This window comes from Pinus tabuliformis, chromosome 2_2 (genome assembly GCF_031772625.1).
Source record: "Pinus tabuliformis cultivar Carrire ecotype Pingquan chromosome 2_2, CPIR1, whole genome shotgun sequence".
Classification (NCBI taxonomy): Eukaryota; Viridiplantae; Streptophyta; class Pinopsida; order Pinales; family Pinaceae; genus Pinus; species Pinus tabuliformis.
This window is the reverse complement of record NC_142300.1, coordinates 92,142,300-92,162,688: the sequence shown is the minus strand read 5'-3', so window position 1 is coordinate 92,162,688 and position 20,389 is coordinate 92,142,300.

The following is a 20,389-nucleotide window of genomic DNA, read 5'->3' as shown; positions in this document are numbered from 1 at the left end:
AGAAGCTTGTGAGGAGAGATTACCATCTTTTCTTGTTCTATTTGGAAGTGGGTGAGCTGATCAGAGTAAAGGAGAACTCTTGTGGACCCTGGGAGGGACTTGCACAACACCAAGGCTCAGGTTGTAATGGTTCCTTTTGTTACCTTTTAATACAAATTAGTCCATTCTCCTCAACAATTTGTTATTTATGAGTTGTTTCATATACTCCTTGGTCTATATGTTAAATATGTTTTATTTTATGTGATATTCAGGTGCTATTTAATCGTTTGATTGTTAGTGAATGCAGGTTTCGAAGGGAAGGAGGAGCTCATCCGGATCCACGAAGCTGGACTACTATAACAGCGTTGGGTTACAGGTAGGATCTAAACACTTGATTTCTCATATTGAAAAAGCATATTTAGAGAAGGATTGCTCTTATTTGTCTTGTTTGTCACTAGAAAGTCTTAGACTTCTAGGGAGGTCGGTTGTGTCCGCACTAACGACTCTTTCCGCATGACAAAATGGCGACTCCATTGGGGATCGAACCCAGAATCTCTGGTTTCGCAGACCAGAGCCTTTCAAAGTGGTTTTATCAGTTTTAAGACAAAGGATTTCCCAACCCAGGTGAATGAAAAGTGTCGTGTTCAAGAGCGGTGATAAGGTTCTTCTGTAACAAAGGATAACAAATAGGTTAATTCATATGCAAAATACTTGTCATCCATTTGACCATCCTTGAGTCAGTCCTTACAGCAACATTTCTTCAACTTGAACAATGATTTCGTGTTGTGGGCTTGCCTGCGATGGGTCGCTTTCTATCGACATCAGCACATTATCTAGAAAGATGACTTAGAAATCGTCAGTACCTTGAAGTCTGCATGCATCAATGGCAGGTTTCTCGCCTTTGACGACAGTTTACATCATTGACTTTTGATCAAAGGATTCCGTGACGTGTTCGAAATCAACCCATTCATTCACATTTCATGGATTGTACTGGGTAGTTTGAGAACCATTGACATCACTGGTGGTCTCTCTCACACTTGTTAACAGTTTACATCATCGACTGGTAATCAAGTGGTTTCTACCATGTTCGACATCAACTCATTTATTCGCATGGATAGAATCGTACCAATTCAGGAAGTAAAGATGAAGACCTTGGATCTAGTTTCCACCATCCAGGCTGCGAGGAGTTTTGTATTCATTATATAGTAGACTAACCATAAACAAATGGTTGCATCCATACTATGTCTACAAAAGTCTATGATTGTGATGTACTGCAAAATCATTCTTGTATCAGAGCAGTAGTTAGATTGTTAGTTAGAGTTTTCAATCTGAGTATGCGAATGCCTACCTCAGCAATGATATCATCTTATATATGTATTTTGTGTTGAATATTTGCAGGTTCTGACCGGGCTCTCCGCAAGATACTCCTTGAAATGATAAAGTACTTCACCCTTACTAGATCATATAAAACCCTAATCTACTACAGGCTTCGCACTTTAGGGGGCAATCTGTTACACTAAAAAATGTCACCATGACTATTTGCAGTTAGTATGGCTCCATCCACTGTCATACTATCCTCCTTGGCAAGTCTCATGCCTCTGCTCTTCATGTCAAACTTCAAGAAAAAGAGAAAAGTCATTTAAAGTCAATTATCTCTGGTACGCAGTTTCTCTTAGCCTTACCTGCGTGTACGCAACCCAAGTTCACAATACCTGCGTACTTGTACGCTTTGTATGTAAAGGGGTGGGTGCGTACCCTTGTAAAGGTCAAAAGGCGCGAGTTTCATCTTAAAAAAGTTACTTGTGGTCATTTCTAGAGTCTTCTAGAAGCTTGTTTGACGTGTATGAAGCGCCTCCAGATGGTTCATGTATCCCTACCAAAGAGGAACTTATCCCATCAAGAGGGGAGCTATCCCATCCAAAGAGGGGCTTATCCCATTGATGGTGGACCTGAATAACTTCCTCTAGAGCACTATAAATACAGGCATTGGGCCAAAGGTAGGGGAGGTTGAAAGTTGAACATTCCTAAGGGTAGATGCTACTGGAATTAGGACTTTCTTGTAGAAGCTTGTGAGGAGAGATTACCATCTTTGCTTGTTCTATTTTGAAGTGGGTGAGCTGATCAGAGTAAAGGAGAACTCTTGTGGACCCTGGGAGGGACTTGCACAACACCAAGGCTCAGGTTGTAATGGTTCCTTTTGTTACCTTTTAATACAAATTAGTCCATTCTTCTCAACCATTTGTTATTTATGAGTTGTTTCATATACTCCTTGGTCTATATGTTAAATATGTTTTATTTTATGTGATATTCATGTTCTATTTAATCGTTTGATTGTTAGTGAATGCAGGTTTCGAAGGGAAGGAGGAGCTCATCTGGATCCACGAAGCTGGACTACTATAACAGCGTTGGGTTACAGGTAGGATCTAAACACTTGATTTCTCATATTGAAAAAGAATATTTAGAGAAGGATTCCTCTTATTTGTCTTGTTTGTCACTAGAAAGTCTTAGACTTCTAGGGAGGTCGGTTGTGTCCGCACTAACGACTCTTTCCGCATGACAAAATGGCAACTCCACTGGGGATCGAACCCAGAATCTCTGGTTTCGTAGACTAGAGCCTTTCCAAGTGGTTTTATCAGCTTTAAGGAAAAGGATTTCCCAACCCAGGTGAATGAAAAGTGTCGTGTTCAAGAGCGGTGATAAGGTTCTTCTGTAACAAAGGATAACAAATAGGTTCATTCATATGCAAAATACTTGTCATCCATTTGACCATCCTTGAGTCAATCCTTACAGCAACATTTCTTCAACTTGAACAATGATTTCGTGTTGTGGGCTTGCCTGCGACGGGTCGCTTTCTATCAACATCAACACATTATCTAGAAAGATGACTTAGAAATCGTCAGTACCTTGAAGTCTGCATGCATCAATGGCAGGTTTGTCACCTTTGACGACAGTTTACATCATTGACTTTCGATCAAAGGATTCCGTGACGTGTTCGACATCAACCCATTCATTCACATTTGATGGATTGTACTGGGTAGTTTGAGAACCATTGACATCACTGGTGGTCTCTCTCACACTTGTTAACAGTTTACATCATCGACTGGTAATCAAGTGGTTTCTACCATGTTCGACATCAACTCATTTATTCGCATGGATAGAATCGTACCAATTCAGGAAGTAGAGATGAAGACCCTGGATCTAGTTTCCACCATCTAGGCTGCAAGGAGTTTTGTATTCATTATATAATATACTAACCATAAATAGATGGTTGCGTCCATACTGTGTCTACAAAAGTCTAGGATTGTGATGTACTGCAAAATCATTCTTGTATCAGAGCAGTAGTTAGATTGTTAGTTAAAGTTTTCAATCTGAGTATGGGAATGCCTACCTCAGTGATGATATCATCTTATATATGTATTTTGTGTTGAATATTTGCAGGTTCTGACCGGGCTCTCCGCAAGATACTCCTTGAAATGATAAAGTACTTCACCCTTCCTAGATCATATAAAACCCTAATCTACTACAGGCTTCGCACTTTAGGGGGCAATCTGTTACACTAAAAAATGTCACCATGACTATTTGCAGTTAGTATGGCTCCATCCACTGTCATACTATCCTCCTTGGCAAGTCTCATGCCTCTGCTCTTCATGTCAAACTTCAAGAAAAAGAGAAAAGTCATTTAAAGTCAATTATCTCTGGTACGCAGTTTCTCTTAGCCTTACCTGCGTGTACGCAACCCAAGTTCACAATACCTGCGTACTTGTACGCTCTGTATGGAAAGGGGTGGGTGCGTACCCCTGTGAAGGTCAAAAGGTGCGAGTTTCATCTTAAAAAAGTTACTTGTGGTCATTTCTAGAGTCTTCTAGAAGCTTGTTTGACGTGTATGAAGCGCCTCCAGATGGTTCATGTATCCCTACCAAAGAGGAACTTATCCCATCAAGAGGGGAGCTATCCCATCCAAAGAGGGGCTTATCCCATTGATGGTGGACCTGAATAACTTCCTCTAGAGCACTATAAATACAGGCATTGGGCCAAAGGGAGGGGAGGTTGAAAGCTGAACATTCCTAAGGGTAGATGCTGCTGGAATTAGGACTTCCTTGTAGAAACTTGTGAGGAGAGATTACCATCTTTGCTTGTTCTATTTGGAAGTGGGTGAGCTGATCAGAGTAAAGGAGAACTCTTGTGGACCCTGGGAGGGACTTGAACAACACCAAGGCTCAGGTTGTAATGGTTCCTTTAGTTACCTTTTAATACAAATTAGTCCATTCTTCTCAACAATTTTTTATTTATGAGTTGTTTCATATACTCCTTGGTCTATATGTTAAATATGTTTTATTTTATGTGATATTCAGGTGCTATTTAATCGTTTGATTGTTAGTGAATGCAGGTTTCGAAGGGAAGGAGGAGTTCATCCGGATCCACGAAGCTGGACTATTATAACAGCGTTGGGTTACAGGTAGGATCTAAACACTTGATTTCTCATATTGAAAAAGCATATTTAGAGAAGGATTGCTCTTATTTGTCTTGTTTGTCACTAGAAAGTCTTAGACTTCTAGGGAGGTCGGTTGTGTCCGCACTAACAACTCTTTCCGCATGACAAAATGGCGACTCCACTGGGGATCGAACCCAGAATCTCTGGTTTCGCAGACTAGAGCTTTTCAAAGTGGTTTTATCAGCTTTAAGGCAAAGGACTTCCCAACCCAGGTGAATGAAAAGTGTCGTGTTCAAGAGCGGTGATAAGGTTCTTCTGTAACAAAGGATAACAAATAGGTTCATTCATATGCAAAATACTTGTCATCCATTTGACCATCCTTGAGTCAGTCCTTACAACAACATTTCTTCAACTTGAACAATGATTTCATGTTGTGGGCTTGCCTGCGACGGGTCGCTTTCTATTGACATCAGCACATTATCTAGAAAGATGACTTAGAAATCGTCAGTACCTTGAAGTCTACATGCATCAATGGCAGGTTTCTCGCCTTTGACGACAGTTTACATCATTGACTATCGATCAAAGGATTCCGTGACGTGTTCGACATCAACCCATTCATTCACATTTCATGGATTGTACTGGGTAGTTTGAGAACCATTGACATCCCTGGTGGTCTCTCTCACACTTGTTAACAGTTTACATCATCGACTGGTAATCAAGTGGTTTCTACCATGTTCGACATCAACTCATTTATTCCCATGGATAGAATCGTACCAATTCAGGAAGTAGAGATGAAGACCCTGGATCTAGTTTCCACCATCTAGGCTGCGAGGAGTTTTGTATTCATTATATAGTAGACTAACCATAAACAAATGTCTGCGTCCATACTGTGTCTACAAAAGTCTACGATTGTGATGTACTGCAAAATCATTCTTGTATCAGAGCAGTAGTTAGATTGTTAGTTAAAGTTTTCAATCTGAGTATGGGAATTCCTACCTCAGCAATGATATCATCTTATATATGTATTTTGTGTTGAATACTTGCAGGTTCTGACCGGGCTCTCCACAAGATACTCCTTGAAATGATAAAGTACTTCACCCTTCCTAGATCATATAAAACCCTAATCTACTACAGGCTTCGCACTTTAGGGGGCAATCTGTTACACTAAAAAATGTCACCATGACTATTTTCAGTTAGTATGGCTCCATCCACTGTCATACTATCCTCCTTGGCAAGTCTCATGCCTCTGCTCTTCATGTCAAACTTCAAGAAAAAGAGAAAAGTCATTTAAAGTCAATTATCTCTGGTACGCAGTTTCTCTTAGCCTTACCTGCGTGTACGCAAACCAAGTTCACAATACCTGTGTACTTGTATGCTTTGTATGTAAAGGGGTGGGTGTGTACCCTTGTAAAGGTCAAAAGGCGCGAGTTTCATCTTAAAAAAGTTACTTGTGGTCATTTCTAGAGTCTTCTAGAAGCTTGTTTGACGTGTATGAAGTGCCTCCAGATGGTTCATGTATCCCTACCAAAGAGGAACTTATCCCATCAAGAGGGGAGCTATCCCATCCAAAGAGGGGCTTATCCCATTGATGGTGGACCTGAATAACTTCCTCTAGAGCACTATAAATATAGGCATTGGGCCAAAGGGAGGGAGGTTGAAAGCTGAACATTACTAAGGGTAGATGCTGCTGGAATTAGGACTTCCTTGTAGAAGCTTGTGAGGAGAGATTACCATCTTTGCTTGTTCTATTTGGAAGTGGGTGAGCTGATCAGAGTAAAGGAGAACTCTTGTGGACCCTGGGAGGGACTTGCACAACACCAAGGCTCAGGTTGTAATGGTTCCTTCTGTTACCTTTTAATACAAATTAGTCCATTCTTCTCAACAATTTGTTATTTATGAGTTGTTTCATATACTCCTTGGTCTATATGTTAAATACGTTTTATTTTATGTGATATTCAGGTGCTATTTAATCGTTTGATTGTTAGTGAATGCAGGTTTCGAAGGGAAGGAGGAGCTGATCCGGATCCACGAAGCTGGACTACTATAACAGCGTTGGGTTACAGGTAGGATCTTAACACTTGATTTCTCATATTGAAAAAGCATATTTAGAGAAGGATTGCTCTTATTTGTCTTGTTTGTCACTAGAAAGTCTTAGACTTCTAGGGAGGTCGGTTGTGTCCGCACTAACGACTCTTTCCGCATGACAAAATGGCAACTCCACTGGGGATCGAACCCAGAATCTCTGGTTTCGCAGACCAGAGCCTTTCAAAGTGGTTTTATCAGCTTTAAGGCAAAGGATTTCCCAACCCAGGTGAATGAAAAGTGTCGTGTTCAAGAGCGGTGATAAGGTTCTTCTGTAACAAAGGATAACAAATAGGTTCATTCATATGCAAAATACTTGTCATCCATTTGACCATCCTTGAGTCAGTCCTTACAGCAACATTTCTTCAACTTGAACAATGATTTTGTGTTGTGGGCTTGCCTGCGACGGGTCGCTTTCTATCGACATCAGCACATTATCTAGAAAGATGACTTGGAAATCTTCAGTACCTTGAAGTCTGCATGCATCAATGGCAGGTTTCTCGCCTTTGACGACAGTTTACATCATTGACTTTCGATCAAAGGATTCCGTGACGTGTTCGACATCAACCCATTCATTCACATTTCATGGATTGTATTGGGTAGTTTGAGAACCATTGACATCACTGGTGGTCTCTCTCACACTTGTTAACAGTTTACATCATCGACTGGTAATCAAGTGGTTTCTACCATGTTCGACATCAACTCATTTATTCGCATGGATAGAGTCGTACCAATTCAGGAAGTAGAGATGAAGACCCTGGAACTAGTTTCCACCATCCAGGCTGCGAGGAGTTTTGTATTCATTATATAGTAGACTAACCATAAACAAATGGCTGCGTCCATACTGTGTCTACAAAAGTCTACGATCGTGATGTACTGCAAAATCATTCTTGTATCAGAGCAGTAGTTAGATTGTTAGTTAAAGTTTTCAATCTGAGTATGGGAATGCCTACCTCAACGATGATATCATCTTATATATGTATTTTGTGTTGAATATTTGCAGGTTCTGACCGGGCTCTCCGCAAGATACTCCTTGAAATGATAAAGTACTTCACCCTTCCTAGATCATATAAAACCCTAATCTACTACAGGCTTCGCACTTTAGGGGGCAATCTGTTACACTAAAAAATGTCACCATGACTATTTGCAGTTAGTATGGCTCCATCCACTGTCATACTATCCTCCTTGGCAAGTCTCATGCCTCTGCTCTTTATGTCAAACTTCAAGAAAAAGAGAAAATTCATTTAAAGCCAATTATCTCTGGTACGCAGTTTCTCTTAGCCTTACCTGCGTGTACGCAACCCAAGTTCACAATACCTGCGTACTTGTACGCTCTGTATGGAAAGGGTTGGGTGCGTACCCCTGTAAAGGTCAAAAGGTGCGAGTTTCATCTTAAAAAAGTTACTTGTGGTCATTTCTAGAGTCTTCTAGAAGCTTGTTTGACGTGTACGAAGCGCCTCCAGATGGTTCATGTATCCCTACCAAAGAGGAACTTATCCCATCAAGAGGGGAGCTATCCCATCCAAAGAGGGGCTTATCCCATTGATGGTGGACCTGAATAACTTCCTCTAGAGCACTATAAATACAGGCATTGGGCCAAAGGGAGGGGAGGTTGAAAGCTGAACATTCCTAAGGGTAGATGCTGTTGGAATTTGGACTTCCTTGTAGAAGCTTGTGAGGAGAGATTACCATCTTTGCTTGTTCTATTTGGAAGTGGGTGAGCTGATCAGAGTAAAGGAGAACTCTTGTGGACCCTGGGAGGGACTTGCACAACACCAAGGCTCAGGTTGTAATGGTTCCTTTTGTTACCTTTTAATACAAATTAGTCCATTCTTCTCAACAATTTGTTATTTATGAGTTGTTTCATATACTCCTTGGTCTATATGTTAAATATGTTTTATTTTATGTGATATTCAGGTGCTATTTAATCGTTTGATTGTTAGTGAATGCAGGTTTCGAAGGGAAGGAGGAGCTCATCCAGATCCACGAAGCTGGACTACTATAACAGCGTTGGGTTACAGGTAGGATCTAAACACTTGATTTCTCATATTGAAAAAGCATATTTAGAGAAGGATTGCTCTTATTTGCCTTGTTTGTCACTAGAAAGTCTTAGACTTCTAGGGAGGTCGGTTGTGTCCGCACTAACGACTCTTTCCGCATGACAAAATGGCGACTCCACTGGGGATCGAACCCAGAATCTCTGGTTTCGCAGACCAGAGCCTTTCAAAGTGGTTTTATCAGCTTTAAGGCAAAGGATTTCCCAACCCAGGTGAATGAAAAGTGTCGTGTTCAAGAGCGGTGATAAGGTTCTTCTGTAAAAAAGGATAACAAATAGGTTCATTCATATGCAAAATACTTGTCATCCATTTGACCATCCTTGAGTCAGTCCTTACAGCAACATTTCTTCAACTTGAACAATGATTTCGTGTTGTGGGCTTGCCTGCGACAGGTCGCTTTCTATCGACATCAGCACATTATCTAGAAAGATGACTTAGAAATCGTCAGTACCTTGAAGTCTGCATGCATCAATGGCAGGTTTCTCGCCTTTGACGACAATTTACATCATTGACTTTCGATCAAAGGATTCCGTGACGTGTTCGACATCAACCCATTCATTCACATTTCATGGATTGTACTGTGTAGTTTGAGAACCATTGACATCATTGGTGGTCTCTCTCACACTTGTTAACAGTTTACATCATCGACTGGTAATCAAGTGGTTTCTACCATGTTCGACATCAACTCATTTGTTCGCATGGATAGAATCGTACCAATTCAGGAAGTAGAGATGAAGACCCTGGATCTAGTTTCCACCATCCAGGCTGCGAGGAGTTTTGTATTCATTATATAGTAGACTAACCATAAACAGATGGCTGCGTCCATACTGTGTCTACAAAAGTCTACGATTGTGATGTACTGCAAAATCATTCTTGTATCAGAGCAGTAGTTAGATTGTTAGTTAAAGTTTTCAATCTGAGTATGGGAATGCCTACCTCAGCGATGATATCATCTTATATATGTATTTTGTGTTGAATATTTGCAGGTTCTGACCGGGCTCTCCGCAAGATACTCCTTGAAATGATAAAGTACTTCACCCTTCCTAGATCATATAAAACCCTAATCTACTACAGGCTTCGCACTTTGGGGGGCAATCTGTTACACTAAAAAATGTCACCATGACTATTTGCAGTTAGTATGGCTCCATCCACTGTCATACTATCCTCCTTGGCAAGTCTCATGCCTCTGCTCTTCATGTCAAACTTCAAGAAAAAGAGAAAAGTCATTTAAAGTCAATTATCTCTGGTACGCAGTTTCTCTTAGCCTTACCTGCGTGTACGCAACCCAAGTTCACAATACCTGCGTACTTGTACACTCTGTATGTAAAGGGGTGGGTGCGTACCCCTGTAAAGGTCAAAAGGCACGAGTTTCATCTTAAAAAAGTTACTTGTGGTCATTTCTAGAGTCTTCTAGAAGCTTGTTTGACGTGTATGAAGCGCCTCTAGATGGTTCATGTATCCCTACCAAAGAGGAACTTATCCCATCAAGAGGGGAGCTATCCCATCCAAAGAGGGGCTTATCCCATTGATGGTGGACCTGAATAACTTCCTCTAGAGCACTATAAATACAAGCATTGGGCCAAAGGGAGGGGAGGTTGAAAGCTGAACATTCCTAAGGGTAGATGCTATTGGAATTAGGACTTCCTTGTAGAAACCTGTGAGGAGAGATTACCATCTTTGCTTGTTCTATTTGGAAGTGGGTGAGCTGATCAGAGTAAAGGAGAACCCTTGTGGACCTTAGGAGGGACTTGCACAACACCAAGGCTCAGGTTGTAATGGTTCCTTTTGTTACCTTTTAATACAAATTAGTCCATTCTTCTCAACAATTTGTTATTTATGAGTTGTTTCATATACTCCTTGGTCTATATGTTAAATATGTTTTATTTTATGTGATATTCAGGTGCTATTTAATCGTTTGATTGTTAGTGAATGCAAGTTTTGAAGGGAAGGAGGAGCTCATCCGGATCCACGAAGTTGGACTACTACAACAGCGTTGGGTTACAGGTAAGATCTAAACACTTGATTTCTCATATTGAAAAAGCATATTTAGAGAAGGATTGCTCTTATTTGTGTTGTTTGTCACTAGAAAGTCTTAGACTTCTAGGGAGGTCGGTTGTGTCCGCACTAACGACTCTTTCTGCATGACAATTTCTTCTCCCTTTGTCTCTGGCGAAGGTGACTTGTCACCTTTTTATGACTCGCACTATTCCTATTCCACCTGCTCCTTGGCAGCATGTTCTTGATCCACATGATCCTTTTCTGCGACTTCCTTCTTTTTCCATTCTACTAGGGTACTTGCAGCCTTCTTAGCAGCCTCCTTCCATTTTTGCGCGACAGAACTTTCCGCACCTATGCTTGGTCCAAAAGCTAAGTCTGACGGGGTGCACCACTCTATAAGCCATTTCTATACAGCCTCCTAGACGTCCATTTATGTCACTAAATAGGGAATTTGGTGTCATTTTGCTTTGGATCCTTTTACGCCTAGATATATACTTTGTGGAAGTCAACCTTGAAACGAAAAAGAAGGCTGCAAGTACCCTACCGCGAACAAGTTTGGGGACAACCTCGGACGTTGATTGATGGCCATGCAGAGATCGATTTCCATAAGAAACCAAACTATCTTTGTTTCTACGATGCACACGGCATCCTTTGTAGACCATAAGGAAGCGAATTATGCTACCTTTAGAAATCCTTCCTCAAGCAGAGAAAATTGGATATCCTCTGGAAATTTCCATGCTACGAGCACAATTGACAATAATAACCAAGCTTAATGAGACAACTTGGTTTCATTTTGGGCCTCTCGGAAGTTCGTTAGGAACTCCTGTTAGAGGTATCTTTCCCAATTAAATTGGATGTATTTCACGCACTACGTAGTAAGGGAAACTACAGGCACTGAACTCCATCCATGCGGAATTTTCTCATCACCTTCCCTGCTAAAATATGGGCAACCAATTGAACTGTCGGGTCTGTTATAGAAATAATTGAATACCCTCGTGACTTCTTAAGGAGGTCATAATCGCTCTTCATCCTTTCTGCGAGGACTTTCTCCCCATTCTTCCCACCAAACTCCCTAGCTGAGTTCACGCCCTTATAAGTTAGGTGCACGATTCTAAATGAGCATGTTTGTTATAGGGATAATCCCTCCTAGCCATAAACAGCCATCGTGAACCAATGTGAGAAGTTGGCGCACACATATTGTATTAATGGGGTTCGGCTATAATGGGGCACCCACATCAGATTGAGTAACCCCGAGTGCTCAACACCACGAAACCATTCCTCTATTTCCAATGCTGTAACACCTGTTTTCTGCATAGTAGACCCTTCGCATATACTTTTACGCTACCAGGTGTGGAAACCTAGTGTGGTCTACGAGGTCGCAATCCTCCATTTTCAATAGCGGGATCCTTGTGAGCCACAGACCTTCATAAGGGACCTACTTAGGTAGCAGGGGCATGGATATTGTGAATTTCTTGGCATCTAGGTCCTTTGTGACATTTTCTTTTCCCTTCCATTGAGGGATATACTGGGGTAACCTTGTTATAGGTTCTGTTCCTTTAGCATCAATATCTTATGTTCCCTAGACTTCTTCCACCTCTAGTTCCACTACCTTCTCCAACTGCTTATCCTTCTTCTACTTCCATGTTTTGGTATGATTCCTTGGGGATGCAAGCACATACACTAGCTTCTTCTGCCTGTCCTTCGCAGATTGCATTGATTTGGCTAGTTTGGCTTCTCTGGTAGGGGTAGGCTTTGACCTAGGTGACCTTGGCACCATAGGCATAGTAGTCGTAGCTTCCATACTTACAACATTGAAGGCAACTATTTCAGAGACAAAATCATGAGTACTCAGTTTCGATAGGACTTGGTGTAGAAATTTTGTCAAGAATGAACTTCTGGTTTATCGCAAGAAACTTAGAAAACACAGGGCTCACAACAAAATCCTCCCAAAACACTCATCTCATAAGCAACATACAATGAAATTCACTAACAATTATGAGAGCACAAAGTGTTTTCTATTGGGCGGGCACACGTAATTTATAAGGGGATTTGAATTCAAATCCGATCATTCCCACCAATTTCTGATAATAAATGTTGTTTTGGCAGCAGATCTTCAAATATTTTTTCCTTAAATGTTGCCACCCCGCTCCACTTAACTATATTTTGGCTGTCAAGTCATGAATAGTAACTCCAACAGTGACTTTCTAGATGTGTTGCACAATACCATCCCCCATGGTGTAGCTTCTTGAGCGCAGCTTCCTGAATAACATCTCCATCAGTATCCATGCAACATGCTCATTGCATTGTCCTCCAAGCTAGGAAGTTTAGTTTATAGTCCCTCACTCCCTTGAAACTGCCTGGAGAACTAAGACTATCCTGCTGTCATATAGTCATTGTGCAGGATCCCCTGTTTACAATTTCAATTTGCTCCCATTCACTTTTCCCAGGAAGGGTTCCCCATTAAGCTTCGCGAGCTGAATCGCGCCTCCATCTGTAAATTCTTTAACAATATATGGCTCTAATCAATGCATCTGGAACTTACCCAGAAATTAGTGAATTTACTATCATATAAAAGAACAATATCATTTACCTTGAATGTGCGAAGCTTGATGTGGTGATCATGCCCTGCTTTTTCATGTTCCTTCTATACTTGTTGATGAAATCCTGCCAAAACTTGATCTTCTTTGAGCTCCATCAGCTGTGTGAGCCGTTCCTCCAAGGCCTCATGATCTGCCATATGGGTCATGCCTTGCATGCGAAAACTAAGCATAATGTACTCCATCGGCATTACAAATTTGATCCCATATACTAATTTGAACGGTGTTTTCCCTGTCAACTTCTTACAAGTGGTCCTATAAGCCCATAGTACTGCAGGTACATGCACATCCTAGTCATTTTGTTGCATGTTGCAGATCTTTTTCAACATATTTTGTAAAATATTATTGAAGGCTCCAATATTCCCATTGGCCTGCATGTGATATGGCATTCTCTTCTGATGGTAGACCTAGAATTCTTCTGTCAATGCACTAATCGTTCCATTCAGAAAGTGCATACCCCTGTCACTCATCAACAATTTTGGGCAGCCAAATCTAGTTTAGACATACTCAAATAAGAACTTTGCTACTGTAGCCCCTGTACAATCTTTAACCAGTTATGCTTTTTCCCATCTGGTGAGATATTCCGTCATGGTGATAATATAATGGGTGCCTATTTTCTTTCCCCAAGGCTAAATTGGCCCAATGAAATCAATCACCCATTTCTCAAATGGTTGCAAAGATACTTGAGGATGTAATGGAAAATCATCCATTCACATTGGTCTGCCAATTCTTTGACATGCATTGCATACCTTACAACATGCCTTGGAATCCTTGTGCAACTTTGGCCACCATAGACCCGCATGAAAAATCTTATACGTTGTTTCCTTGGCTACGTAATGACCTCCCGCAGGTCCCCCATGAGTTTCAATGAGAATGATACCCTACTCAAAATACGACACATATCTTCGCAATATTTCATTTGCACCCATATTATATAAATATCCCGAAATAAATGAAAAATCTACCATGTGCACTAATAATTCCTTCTTCTATTGACTTGTATATCCTTCTAGTGCCATCCTTGTAGTCAAGAAGTGAATAATATCAACAAAATGATCATCTGCTAAGTGCATCGCAAACAACTACACATATGGCAACCCTTCCTCTAGATTATTAGGCTCCTCTCCTATTTTGATCCGCAACAGATGGTTAGGTCCTGCATTTAGCCTCCCAGAATTCACTATGACTTCAAAGACATACTCCTGAAATAATAGCAACCATCTACAGATCTCGCCCCCCAACACAGGCTTATTGACCAAGTACTTCAAGGAAGAATGGTATGTGTACATTTTGAAATTCCCTCCTAACAAATAATGTCTGAATTTTTTGCAACATGTACACCATGGCCAATGCTTCACGCTCAGTCCTCAAATAATTCTTCTCGGCGTTAAATAACTTCCTACTTGCAAAGGCTATAGGATGGTCCATTTCTCCTTCATTGTCATGTGTTAACACTGCACCCAATGCAACGCAAGAGGCATCCACATGTATGTGAAACTCCTTTTTCCAATCAGGGAATTGATGAGCCCCAAAAATGGATAATTATATGGGCTCATTCAACCTCCTAATTCGACTTAATCCACCATTCTCATTATTTTATTGCATGTTTTTGATTATATTGATGCTAATAGAGTGAATTGGGTTGATCATTATGCCAACAAGTCTAATGGGTGCTTTGAGCAGATTTTTAGTCAATTTTGAGACAAAATCAAAGGTTTTAATGAGTACTTGGTAGCCAAATTCGTGGGAGAACAAGGGAGAGGATTTGTAGGAAGGTGTACCCTTCATTTATGGGCCCTTACCTCGAATTCTCCACCATCAGCTCGGAGTTCACGGGCCACCAAATCAATCATCACAAGGGCAGTCGAGCAAGTGCTAGTAAAAGTGTTGTTAACTACAAGTTTTGGCATCCGAGTTCCTAAAGTTTAGGAGGGCTATTGGGGTTCTCAATTTGTATAAATAAGAGGGCTTAGGGCCTCATTTCAGTTAGTCATTTTTTAGGTAGAAGTTAGCTAGTTTGTAGTTCGATTTTAGTCAGTAGATTAGCTTTTCATTTAGCACATTTTCAAGCTTTCCCTTGTGGACAGTTTTTGATGTAACTCTTCTTTTCTTGCTCAATAAAGATGAATCCAGCTTTGCACCAGCTCTAAATATCTCTTAGGAGGCTATAGCTCTTGGGGTTGGACCCATCTCAAGTGCCCAGTAACTCCTTTGTTTATCTTTATGTGTTTTTGCTGCATTCTTAGAATAAAATTTGCTATTTAGATTTAAATCTTGTTTTCTTATTTAGGTTGCTTTTGATTATTAAAGTAGCTTTTCATGTTCAGATTGATTTGATAGGTTAATAACAGAAAAGATCTTCAGAAAAAGGCCTCAAGCACCTCTGATCTCACCTCTCCCTCAGTGGGATTGTGAGCTGGGACAAAGGTGACATTGCTTCCAACAAAAACACTGTTTTTTCTTTTCCATGCAATCATTAGTGTTGGAATTCTCATTTGCAGACGTTGATATTAGATGTGTTTAAATGCTCCAGTTTATGAATGCTTAGTCGCATAGTTATTTCACATATTTCATTGCGAATAAACTTCTGTCCATTTCCTTTTGCTGTTATTTAGGTCAGGTTAGAGTGAAGTAACAAGGTCAATTGTTTTCCAAGTGTTTGTTTCATTTGAAAAACAACTTGCAGAGAACCTGTTATCCTTCTTTATCTACCCATTCTCCATCAAAACCATCTGCTCCATCCCTCAACTCAGCTTCTTGCCTTAAGTTTTCCATTTTCCCACATAACCCTAGTTTTTGTGCATCATTGCTTCAGTCCTCCTTGAACACATCCAGCCATCTACATCTTTCCTCAGCTCCATTCCCCAAGTCCTGGACCTCCTCACACCCCTATCTCACCTCCATACCCACTCCTTCATCGTTCTTCCTCCATCCATTCTCCAAAATCCCATTTCTAAACATCCTGTAGAAAATTACAAAACATCTTGTAGAAATTCCAGAACATCCTGTAGAAGCCCACGAACGCAGTTTCTTGATAGCCAAACTTTGTGAAACTCTTTGGAAGGGTGCTAGGGACCCCTTAGGCCCTCTTCGAATCTTCCCAACCTTCTGCAAGAATTTCCTCTTGCCAATCCACCTCTGCACAGTTAAAATCACATGCATGATAGTTCTAACAACTTACTCATAAATACAAAAGGATGTTTCTTTTTAGATGTTATTGTAGAACTAGCTTAGAAACTTGCATTTTACCTTCCTAGAAGTCAATGGCATCTCTTTCAGTAGCTTGAATCCTCTTTCTTGCATCAGTAGGGCTAGCTGGTAAAATTAGGGTTTGCTAGGTTTTGCGTTTCCTTTCTGCTTTCAGTTTCTTTCTGCAAGTACATTAACCTCCTTTGAGTTAGCTTTCATCCATTAGTTAAAAATCTTCTTCTGAGAGCTCATAGAAGTTGGCTTAAGCTCCTAGCGGACTTGTGCCAGCTGATCCTGTGATAGCTGCGGCAAGAGTTAGTACTTGTGCATATAGCACCGTCGCTCCCAAGTTTGTTACGAACTACCGGGTTGATAAAATTAAAGAAGGGAGCCCTAGGAGTTGCAGCATTATTGCTGCAATGCTGGGGCTCACCACTCTTTTTGGCGTTGTTTCCAGGGAAGCGTCAAAGTATTGGTGATTGTTGCTTTTCTTCTATTTTCCACTACAACCTTCTGCTAAGTAGTTTATTTCATTTCATTTCTGCAAAAGTAGAGTAGATATTTCCTGCTTTCATAGATTAGAATTTCAATTCCGCAATTTCATTTCTGCAAGCGTAGATTAGCATTTCAATTCTGCAAGCGTAGCCTAGCATTTCATTCCTACAATTTCATTTGAGAAAAATATATTAGTTAGTTGCAGTTCAACAAGATAGTTAGTTGCAGTTCAATCTATTTTAGTTTTGCAGGTACAAGCAGAAAAAGGAAACAAAAAATCCACCAAAAAGATTTCCTTTCATGCCTTGTAGGAGTAGAGATAATTAAGAAAAATGATTGCACAACGCCCCCACTGCTTCACATAGCCAACCTTCTCTCTTCTTCGATGGTTATGATTAAAAAACCCTTAGGTGGAAAGCAAGACATATTTGAAGAACCTCAAGAGAAGAAGAAGAAGAAAACATTCCTCTGGAGCAAATGGCTGCAAGAAGAAATGTTGGGAGAAGTACCTTGTCCAAAACTGAATTTGAAAATCAAATGGAAGATTTCAAGAGTGATATGAAGCAGTTTCTTGCCATGCAATTGGATACCCTACAGATCCAAAGGAAGCAAGAGGAAGCCAAGAGGGCTTTGGACATATTTTGTCCTAGATGCACTAGGAAGCATCCTAGGAACGAATGTCCAATGCACTCCCTAGAAGTGTGTTTCATTTGTGAAGAATACCATCCTAAGAATTAGTGTCCTTCCTTGCCTGGACTTAAAGCTGCATATCAGAAAGCCAAAGGAGCGACTGAATCACTCTATTTTATGTGTTAGAAATTATATATTATGGAGGAATGGAACAAATAAAATATTGCAGAAATATAAACACAGAAAATGCATAAAACAAGAGAGACACAAATATACGTGGTTCACCCAGTTTGGGCTACGTCCACCCTGAACAGCCAGTCCTTCCTTTCTATTATCCAGCAAAATGAAGAGACACAACCTACAGCAGATCCGTTGTAATATCCTTTGTTTTCTCTCACAGTCTCACCTCTTTATTTCCCGCTCACAGAATACACATCTATCACACAGCCTCAAATACAATGCCCTCATGCAAAAAGAGGGGTTGCCTTCTAGGGCAAAAAACCCTAAACTAAACATAAGTTCTACCGTCAGATCATCCGCCTAATGAACGGCCCAGATTGACTAGAAATTACTATACTTTTACAAGGCAATTTTACAGCTGTTTTTAGCTTTGGGGGCACTACCAATGAAACCCCCCGCTAGGGGGGGGGGCTCCCAAAGGTCGCAGCCGCCCCCCCGACCCCCCCCTGCAGTGAATATTTTACAGGCGGCGTTGCCGCCCCCATTTCGAACTGGGGTCCAATGTGGCGATACCTTTGAATATAGAAGATAATCAGGCTCCACACCCAACATTATGAACCAAAGGAGGCCACATGGACCCATACCTTACCAGTAGGGAATGTAAGGGACATCCCAAACCTATTACGACCTCTATCCAGGCACTTCCATGCCTTCTTGGGGTCCCCCTGCTCATCCTTCCTGGTCCACACCCCCTCCTTGGTCAGATCCATCTCCATATTATGCCCAACCAGCTGCTCGTTCATTTCACTCTTATGCTCAGCCACAGCCTCAGTGGAATGCACCTCATCAAGGGTGGAGGCCCCAGTGCAACTGTCCTCCCACTCCTTTACCTCCACCACCTACTCAACCGCAACCATCGCCTCCTCCTCCACCAAGGCAGCCCCACATGCCTGCCCAACCACAACCCCATCCACATCCATCTCAAATATACACCCCCACTCAACTACCCGTACCACCATTTCCAAATCCACGCCTTGGAGTAGCTCAACTCCAACATGTCCAAACAACTCCTCTTGTGCTCCAAGATATTCACAATAGCTCAGGAAGAGTATTGGAGAAAAGAGATTATATTGACAGCATTGAAGGATCACATCCAACAAAAGAAGATTCAAGGGAGGAGATCAAAGAACCATGGGCTGCACTTGATGAAGAGAAGAGATCAGAATCAAAGATCAAGAAAGCTCCCTCATGGTTACCATCAAATCCTCCATGTACTCAAAAGAAAAATCAGCAAAAAGAGGAAGATGAGAAGGTCATGATAGAAGAAGATATGAAGAATGATCCAGATCAGCAAAAGGACCAAGGATATCAGAGCTATATTGAAATATGGTTTCAGACGGTCACTAAGTTGCAACAATACTCTCTTCCTCAGTTATGTTTGATCCCTTCAAAGTCAAATCATTTGGTCTCTGAAATCCGGATAGCTGTCAAAACATGCAATTCAAGCCTCCACATCATCTTGTCTCTAATCTCGATGTGTACATGGCTCCATTGAAAGTATTCTTATACTTGAAAATAATTTTGTTTTTCAAGTAGGGTAGGGTAGAAAAAAGATAAAAAATAAAAAGGAAAAAATAAAAAATGAAAAAATGGAAATAAGAGGAAAAAATCCAAGGTGAAAACCTCCTCGAAGACGCCTTAGATTGGCTCATTGATTGAAAACCTTTATGAGGCGGTCAATGGGTTGAAAAAAAGAAGAAAAAAAGAGAAAAGAGAAAAGAGAATAAGATCTATGGGTGAAAACCTCCCTTGGAGGCGCCGAGGGCAGGCAATTAGGGTGAAAACCTCCATGAGGCGCCCTAGTTGTTTTTCAAAAAAAAAAGAGAAAAAGAAAAAGAAAAATAAACCTAATTTACATTGGATAATTGCAGGTTGCAAGAAGGACATTGCAGGTCAGGAGGATTGCTGAAAACAAAGACAGAGGAATTTTTGTGCCTTCTACAGGAAGTTTTGTGTTTTCTACAGGCAGTTCTGTGTCTTCTACAAGAAGCCTACAAACAAGCCAAAATTGATCTCTGAAGAGGACCTGAAGGCCATGAATTTGTCCATGAGGCCTGCAAACATCCATGTTTCCATTCCTCACCCTTCTCCATCATTTTTTCCATATCGTTGTGCTTCTTTCCTCAAAACTGTGTGTTCTATAGGAAATTCCTATAGAAATTACAGGATTTCTACTGGAAGCTAGAAATGGATTTCAAAAAGGTGGTTTGGTGAACATGATAGCTTCCACAAGGGTTTTGAAGTCCTCCTGCAATCTTAAAACTCCTCCTCCATCATCTCCATGCCTGCAACACCCCAAGCTCATTTTTTTTACCATGCAAAAACTTGCAGAATGCTTTGAAGAAAAAAATACATAGAACAGAATTTGTTTTTGCCCTAACTTGAAAACCATGCATCCGTTTGAAAAACCGTTTTACGGAGAATTGTACAGGGATGACGGAAACATGCCCGAGCAGTTTCAGCCAATTCTGGTGCACGGCTTCCAAGAAACTAACCTCCATCACCTTTAGCCATTTTTGCAGTTTCTCCATATCCGTGCATCCGTTTCAAAACTTGTTTCATGGGGAGATGCACATGGGTGATAATAGCCTACCCAAGCAATTTCAGCTGATTCCGATGCATGGTTTCCGAGAAATTGATCTTTGTAATCTTCAGCAATTTTCAGCTTTTCTCGAAATCTATGCATCCAT